General features: G+C 42.2%; 1 protein-coding gene across 6 annotated transcripts in view; it reads right to left on the reverse strand.

Annotated features, from left to right (window-relative positions):
- The window catches only part of LOC129718726 (uncharacterized), a 463,725-nt gene that overhangs the window by 17,120 nt on the left and 437,773 nt on the right, over nt 1–8,832 (reverse strand). For 5 of the 6 annotated variants that reach the window (XR_008727024.1, XR_008727023.1, XR_008727016.1 and 2 more), the window contains one exon: nt 4,802–5,242. The exons of the other annotated variant lie outside the window; for it this stretch is intronic. The gene's annotated coding sequence lies outside the window, so the exon portion shown is untranslated. Of the gene's footprint in view, nt 1–4,801; nt 5,243–8,832 lie in introns of those variants that run through there. 6 annotated transcript variants of the gene reach the window in all.

Here is an 8,832-nt window from a genome sequence, read left to right on the forward strand (position 1 = left end):
TTTAATGGATCCATCTGGAAGCTTGTGGCTGATAGTAGCTCCTACTCCGACGGACGACGCATCCGCCGAAACGATAATTTCTAAGTCCGGGTTGTAATGCGTTAGCAACAGATCAGAAGCAAGAATGTTCTTAAAAGCTTGGAAGGATTTCTGGCAGGCGGGCGACCAGATGAACTTCTTTCCTGCTTTCAGCAGCTCATCCAGCGGGTATCTAAGAGTTCGCATTCCAGGAACAAACTTGCCGTAATAGTTAATAGCTCCCAGAAATGAACGAACACCAGTGACATTCATGGGAGCTGGCATACGGAGAATAGCGTCGATCTTGGCTGGATCTGGTCGAATCCCTTGGCCATCGTAGAGATGACCCAAGTACTTAATCTGCCGTTGACCAAATGCACACTCTTCAGCTTTTATTGTGAATCCATATTCTTGGATGCGTTGAAGCACTGTATGCAGGTTGCGCGTATGTTCCTCTTCATTTTCGCCACCGACAAGAATGTCCTCAAGGTAGCCACTGGTACAACTCAACCCTGCCAGCATTGTTTCGATTAGCTATTGAAAAGCACCCGGCGCAGCCTTGACGCCGAGTGGTAATCGATTGTAGCGGTACATACCACGATGTGTGTTGATGGTCAGAAGCTCACGGGAACGCTCATCGACCTCAACCTACAGAAATGCATCTGAGAGATCGATTTGGCTAAACACTTTACATTTTGACAGTTTAGAGGGAGGGGCAACGGGTACTGGTGTGGCTGCAAAGCGTCATTAAGCCCAGTCGAATAATCGCCACAAATTCGAATGGCACCGCTTGCCTTATGCACGACGACGATCGGTGCTGCCCATTCAGAGTACTCATTCGGCATGATAATGCCCGTGCGTTGTAACCGATTAAGTTCTTCATCGACAATGGCGCACATCACGTATGCTACCGGTCTTTTTGGGCGAAAAACCGGTGTATGATCCGCTTTTAGTGTAAACTTAACCTTCACCTTTGTACACAAACCTGGTGTGCCACTAAAAACAGCTGCGAATTTGGACTTCAGGATTGAAACTGAAGGAAGAGCAGCGGAAATCTGGTTACAAATACTGTCAATTGGAACAGACCCAAGTTGGAAACTGTCAAACATGTCGGATCCTAGAAGGTTCAGTTGCACGAATAACCGCTGTTCTGGTAGATCCGGCAACGGTCATGCTGGCGCAAAACTCACCGTCCATGGGGATAACGTCTCCGGATGCTGCTTTTGCATTAACAGTTTCCGGGACAAGCGCTGGGCTTCCCACCTTCCGCCAGGTGTTTCTGCAAATAACGGTGATGTCGGATGCAGTATCAAGCTGTAAGCGTTCATTGGTTCCACCTAGACCGACAGATACGAATCTGCGTCGCTTGTGAACGCTGCACACGTTAACAACAACCAACTTACTGTGTACGGATGTCTTCCTCCTTTGTCGCGTAGATTTACGAGATTTAAGTGCGCTGCCTTAATAGCCTTCACGGTGTCCAAACTGACCGCATTCATTGCATTTGTGTTTCCTAAATGTGCAGGCCCGAATGTAATGCATCGATCCGCACAACTAACAAGGTGTTTGCGGCAAACGCTTTATTCCACTCGTTGATGCCTTCGAGAAATCAGCATTCCGCTTCCTGAATCGATGACGCTCGAAATTTTCTTTTACGGTATGAATCTGATCAAAGGACGTTGCCTGCTCAATCATCGCATTATCATGCTTTAAATTGTGCAGACGCTGGCACTCCTCGGAAAGCTGTTCAAGAGTGACATCAGTTCGCTCTTCGATTTCGATAGCAATCGGGTTCTGATTTCAGCATCACTTTCCGCTTTTAGGCCGCAAACGTACACCAGACATTTCTTTCACTGTTCTTTGGAAAGCTTGCCTAACTCAAATTCCACACACGATTTATTGACTCTTCAGGCATAAGCTATGTGGTGTTCAGATTTTTTTTTTAAAGGGGGGATTTGTTAGTAGCTCAAGTATTTATGATAAATATTAGTAAATAATGAGTATATGTGTCCAATCACTTCTCAACACTGTTAGAAATTTGTAATTTTATTTGTTAGGATTTGTTTGCTTTCGCAATTAGGACTTATCATTCGTAGGGATTTAAACCTACTTGTCAGGTGCTCAGATTGATTTCTAGCGCTCAGTAGGCAACGGTATCGACGACTTATTACCGACTCTTTCGCACCAAAAAGATTTTTAAGCTTTCCCACTGTTTCGTCGAATGAATAATTTTTAGGAAGTTTTGGAAGGATAAAACTAACGTATCTTTCATGCTCCGCTAAACCGAGTTTTCGCAGGGGTAACCATACCTTCGCTTCGTCTTCCAAGCGGGCGGCATCTTTTGCAAACAGATCGTCATAACGAGAGTACCATGCACCAAATGTGACAATGTTGTCTGCATAATACCGAAATTCCTTTATTATACTCGCTAAAGAGTCTAAAATTTGCTCCGGATTCGGGGGGACGTTCACCCTTATCGACGAAGCAATACTCTGGAAGAAATCCTGCTGCCGCTTTTCGTTTTGCTGCTGCTACTGCAGTTGTTGTACTTGTAACTGCTGCTGTTGCATTTGCTGTTGTCGCTGCTGCACATCGTGATTTTGCACCATTTGCACCACAGCTGCTAGCAAACCTTCGACGGAGTTCACTGATACTGGCGCTGCATGCTGTTGAACTGGATGAGAAAACCGTTGCTGTCCGGAAGATGTCGGAATGAACTGCTGTTGACGGACTGGCTGGCCTAGAGTTCCCTGCGAAGTATCCATCTGCTGCTGCTGAGATGGGAACCGGGATGGGTCGACATCATGAGTTTGGTCGTTTTCCATACTTCTCCGGCGCTTTTGCACGCGGGTGACCGAATTTTGCGGTTAGGTTTTCTTCACTAACGAAATTGAGGAAAAAAATCCGTTTTTTTTCGTCGCCACTTTTACGTCCCCGTCGTACGGGAGGTGGCCTTTCTATTCTCTTGAGAGAAGGACTAAAACACGCGGCGTTTCAACTGAAATATCTTATTTAATACTAGGAATTTAACACGTTAAAACGTTGTACCGCTTCGGACTCTCTCGTTAACTCGACTGGTCGTTCGTCACTTTCCCGTTGCTGACGTTTGCTCTGTCCCAACGGCAGCATAAACTGCAGCTGGCGAGCTGAGTGACAATAACCGTGTTGCCGATCCAGTTGCTCACAACACGTAGGGTAGGGAACATATTCTAAGCAGCCTTAGGAACCGCCTGTGTATTCAGACGATATACTCGAAATGTGTTGGGTGGAATTCAAACAGTAGTATTGATCAAAAAGCAGGAGTTTGAGGCCTGTTTTCTGCGACTGATTCCTTACCCTATGTAGGTCACTTATTCGACTACTACTCCACTATAAGGAAATTCCCAAAAATGATATTTTCAGGAATGGTCACCCACCAGTAGACAAACATTCGCTCATACTCACAATTTTCCGCTAGGCAGCTAGAGAATCAAAGTTTTCGTTTCCATCATTGAAATTGTCGATATTGATCAAAAAGCAGGAGTGAGGCCTGTTGTTTGTCACTTATTAGACTACTACTCCACTATAAGGAAATTCCCAAAAATGATATTTTCAGGAATGATCACCCACCAGTAGACAAACATTCGCTCATACTCACAATTTTCCGCTAGGCCGGCCGTTCTTGGAAAATTCGATTTTTTCTTTTATTTTTGTCATACACAATATATTCTGCTAGGTATTATTCCAGTTGCTGCTACTGTAGATAACATCATAAAATGAAAGTAAAATTGAATTATTTTGTATGTTTTATGACTGTATTATATTTTTATAATTTTTTACACGTTTTTTTCGACCGAAAAATATTAAATTGTATACAAGCGTTGCTGACTTGTATGCAAGTCTTTGCGCAATTTGTCCTTGAGCATGGATCGTGATTTTTATTTTCTGGAAACTGTGGAAATCACTAACGCAGAATCGCACAAAACATTTCATTTTTGATTTTAACTTAACTCATAATGGCTATTCAAAAGAAAAATTTTAGAACAATAAAACCATGTGTGTCGTTTGGAAAATCAGTAAAATTGTAATTATCATATTCCTCATTGGATTACTTGCATTTATTTACACCCGATGTTAACAATGTTTATCCTTCTTCTTCTCCTTTTCAATTTTTACTAGAGATGTTGACTAATTAAACATAACCTCCTTAGCATACCCCTGTTTTTTGCCTCACTCTATCTATTCACTCTGGACGCCAGTAAAATCAGAAGCAAATGCTAATTAGGGATACCAGCAGCTGAATTCCGGGAACACATTTCTTTGAAGAGAAGAAAATTTCTTTAAATATATACTTTCAATGTATATACTTTCAATGAAGTAGCAATGAAGTATATACCTTCAATGAAGAAATTTTCTTCTCTTCAAAGAAACGTGTTCTCGGAATTCAGCCGCAGATGTGCGGATTTGTTTGCAAAACGCAGATTTTTAAAGTCCGTGCGCCGAATTTTATTGATTGATACCTATATTGATTCGCAAATATTTGTAGTTTTTTCATAGTAGCTGCAGATTTTCCTGCTCCTTATATTTGCGTATACTTTCTCCAAATGTGTGCATATTTTACAGTTTCATATTTTCCTAGTAAATATGGTCAAAACTAGCATGAATATTATCATGCTTGCTAATAAAATAATGCAAATAAGTTTCTTATTCGTTCGTTGATATTTTTCGGCTTTCTGTATCTGTTTATAACTTTCAAATACATTAGTCTGTGTGGACTCTATGTTATAATCGATTCTATCCAAAATTGTACCATGTTCTAGTATCATTTGAGAAAGGTCTTTGAATATGATATTCAAATCCATTATTGAATTAACTATTCTGACAACATCTTGCTCTCGGGTTTCAATCATTTTAAAATTATCTGTCTCAATCATCATGAGCTGTTTGTGATTTAAGCATATTCCTGAAGCCGGTAATTGAAAATATTTATCTAATTTGGAATCAGTGTCATATTGATCATCCGTTACTCCCATGTTCAAAAAATTATCAAATGTATCAACGGAATTCATAAGCTTGGCATCGGTTGAAGTACACTCGTAAACTGAAATAGATTTTTGCTCCATGTTGATTTCATCACTTACGAATGCTGTATGTGTTTGTTGAAAGCGATCCGTTATGTTCATTAAAGTTGTAAGTAAGTTTCTCTCAACATTTTGAAGTACAACGAATTCTGCATGTTTTGGATCTGGAAATATAGTTATAATAATTGTTATAATTCTACACAATCCGAATCATATTCAAGCACGTAGCTAACATTAACCATCTAAAGACTCTGACTCTGAAAGGAACATGTTGGCAAATGCATGTAGACATATAAGCCGTTGCGGGACAGAGTGGTCTAAAGATCATTTTTTTAGAGAATGATTTTTTTGTATAGACCTCATCTACTTAAGAAGCTGAAGTTGGAAAATTAAGAAAATCGAACTTTAAGCTGATTCATACCGTGTTGAAATTTCGTTCGAAACAGAAAAGCCATTTTGTTTCTGAGAAGAGTGGTCTATGTACATAAATCGCTGTAATACTATCATGTAATATGTAACATATTATGTCATGCCACACGTGTTTAATAACATATTGCACGTAATGAAACATTTGAAATATCATGTAACATATGTAACATGTTGTGTTATATATATATATATATATATATATATATATATATATATATATATATATATATATATATATATATATATATATATATATATATATATATATATATATATATATATATATATATATATATATATATATATATATATATATATATATATATATATATATATAACCCACTAAACCCCTTCAGTCTCCGGCCCATAATACTCCCCGGGACCACCGCCAGGTATTGCTTCAGGGAGCGGCTTTTGTGCTATGTGCACACTCTTGATTCTTTAGGTCTCTTTGCTAACTTAGCTAACTAGCCTGGAGACTGGCCGTTAGCTAACACTGGCGTGTCTGTGGTCAACCTGTCGCCTGTTTTGCAATTCTAAAACTATTTGAGAGGCGGCTGTACAAACCGCCCTCCAAATGTTTGGGTCTTTACACATCCTCCGAACTAGGTTGTCCGGAGTGGTGTCTGGCCCGCTCACTACCATCATGTCGCTCCGCGCATGCACAAAACGAGGCCACACGAAGAAGACATGCTCAGCAGTCTCTTCCGCATCCGCGCACTTGGGACACATGGGGGACCCCGCATGCCCGAATCTGTGTAGATACTGCCTGAAGCAACCATGACCTGACAGAATCTGTGTCAAGTGGAAGTTAACTTCTCCATGGCGCCTCCCAACCCATCCGGATACGTCCGGAATAAGTCGATGCGTCCATCTACCCTTTACGGAATTGGACCATTCCTGCTGCCATCTGATCATCGAGAATGACCTTCTGGTGCCTCGTATACCCCTTGTGTCACGTTGATCGAAGCATTCTACGTCCTCCTTAATGGCTATGCTGATAGGCATCATGCCGGACAGGACGCAGATTGCGTCGTATGACACTGTACGGTACGCGCTCACAACCCTCAGGCACATGAGCCTGTAGGTACTTTCCAGTTTACGACGATGACTGTTGGTACCTAACGCTTTGGACCACGCTGGCCCACCATACCTAAGTATGGACGAAACCACGCTGGCAAGAAGTTTACGCTTGCTGCCATATACCGCTGAGCTATTCGACATCATTCGAGATAGTCCTGCAACGGCCGTTGAAGCCCTCTTACAGGCATAGTCGACGTGACTCTTAAATGTGAGCTTATCGTCAACCATAACCCCTAAGAGCTTCAAGGAACGCCTTGAGGTAATGGTGCAGTCACCGACTCTGACCACCGCCTGTTGCTCTAATTTGCGGTTGTTCACAACCGTAACCTCCATCTGCCATCTGATCATCGAGAATGACCTTCTGGTGCCTCGTATACCCCTTGTGTCACGTTGATCGAAGCATTCTACGTCCTCCTTAATGGCTATGCTGATAGGCATCATGCCGGACAGGACGCAGATTGCGTCGTATGACACTGTGCGCTCACAACCCTCAGGCACATGAGCCTGTAGGTACTTTCCAGTTTACGACGATGACTGTTGGTACCTAACGCTTTGGACCACGCTGGCCCACCATACCTAAGTATGGACGAAACCACCCAGGCAAGAAGTTTACGCTTGCTGCCATATACCGCTGAGCTATTCGACATCATTCGAAATAGTCCTGCAACGGCCGTTGAAGCGCTCTTACAGGCATAGTCGACGTGACTCTTAAATGTGAGCTTATCGTCAACCATAACCCCTAAGAGCTTCAAGGAACGCCTTGAGGTAATGGTGCAGTCACCGACTCTGACCACCGCCTGTTGCTCTAATTTGCGGTTGTTCACAACCGTAACCTCCGTTTTATGGTGCGCTAACTCCAGTTTCCTAGAGTGCATCCAGTCTTCGACCTTGCGTATGCAGTGCGCGGCCGTCAACTCGACTTCTTCGATCGACTCGCCGTAGACCTCTAGCGTGATGTCGTCTGCGAAACCGACGATCACAACCCCTACAGGGAACTTTAGTTTCAACACCCCGTCATACATGACATTCCACAACACCGGGCCCAGGATGGAACCTTGCGGTACCCCTGCGGTGATTGGGACGCACTTCTGACCCTCCTCCGTGTTGTAAACTAGTACCCGATTCTGGAAATAATTTTCCAAAATCTTGTACAACGACACCGGTACGTGGATGCTCCTAAGCGCGAGCGCTATGGAGTCCCAACTGGCGCTATTGAACGCATTCTTCACGTCAAGCGTGACGATTGCGCAATAGCGAATGCCCCAAATCTTACGCTGGAGTGCTATCTCTGCCGTCTTAGTGACAGAGAGAATAGCATCCAGCGTGGATCTACCTTTCCGGAAGCCGAACTGGTTACTTGCCAGACCGTTTACACCCTCTGTGTACTTCACCAGTCTGTTGAGGATAATCCTCTCAAGCACCTTGCCCGTAGTGTCCAGCAGACAGATAGGTCTGTATGCCGATGGGTCCCCTGGCGGTTTCCCAGCCTTCGGCAACAGCACCAATACTGGAACTGGAACGTCGGACGTGAGACTCAGCAACCGGAGGCCAAGGATTTGGCTCGTGGCGTGGAATTTAGTTTTAAAATAGAAAAATAATCTATCTGGCAACACCTCCGGTCAAAAATAATATTAATTCTGGATTCCTTGGCTTATTTTCTTCAAAATTCATTCATCACTATTTTCCTGGTGTCTTACTGCTATAAACTATATAATAAATTAATTACGAAAATTACAACTATTTTCGTAAAAATGTTATATCTAGAGATTGGCTCATATTACCTCGGGATGATAGTTGTTTCTTACGTGAAATTTTTCAAGGAACACGATGGAATTATCAAATTTAAAATAAAAATGGCTGCTTTTGCCGAATAAATGTAAATTTAGTTTTCAAATACAAAAATAACCTATCTGGGAACACTTCCAGTCAAAAATTATATTTTTTTTGGATTCCTTGGTTTATTCTCTTTAAAAATCATCTATCAGTATTTTGCGGACGTCCTACATCTATGAATTGTGAGAAAAAAAAACGGAATTTTGAACAAAAATTGCCTGACTTTGTCACGAAGAGGGGGGTCCCACAGAGCGGGGGGTATTCCAATTGACACCAAAATTGGGGTTTTTCCATAGTGAACCTAGATGAATAATTCCCCCAGCTTTGAGCCAAATCCGTGATGGTCGTGTCCAAGTGGTATGTACACTTCGTATGGAATGACCCATATATATATATATATATATATATA

This window comes from Wyeomyia smithii, chromosome 1 (genome assembly GCF_029784165.1).
Source record: "Wyeomyia smithii strain HCP4-BCI-WySm-NY-G18 chromosome 1, ASM2978416v1, whole genome shotgun sequence".
NCBI lineage: Eukaryota > Metazoa > Arthropoda > Insecta > Diptera > Culicidae > Wyeomyia > Wyeomyia smithii.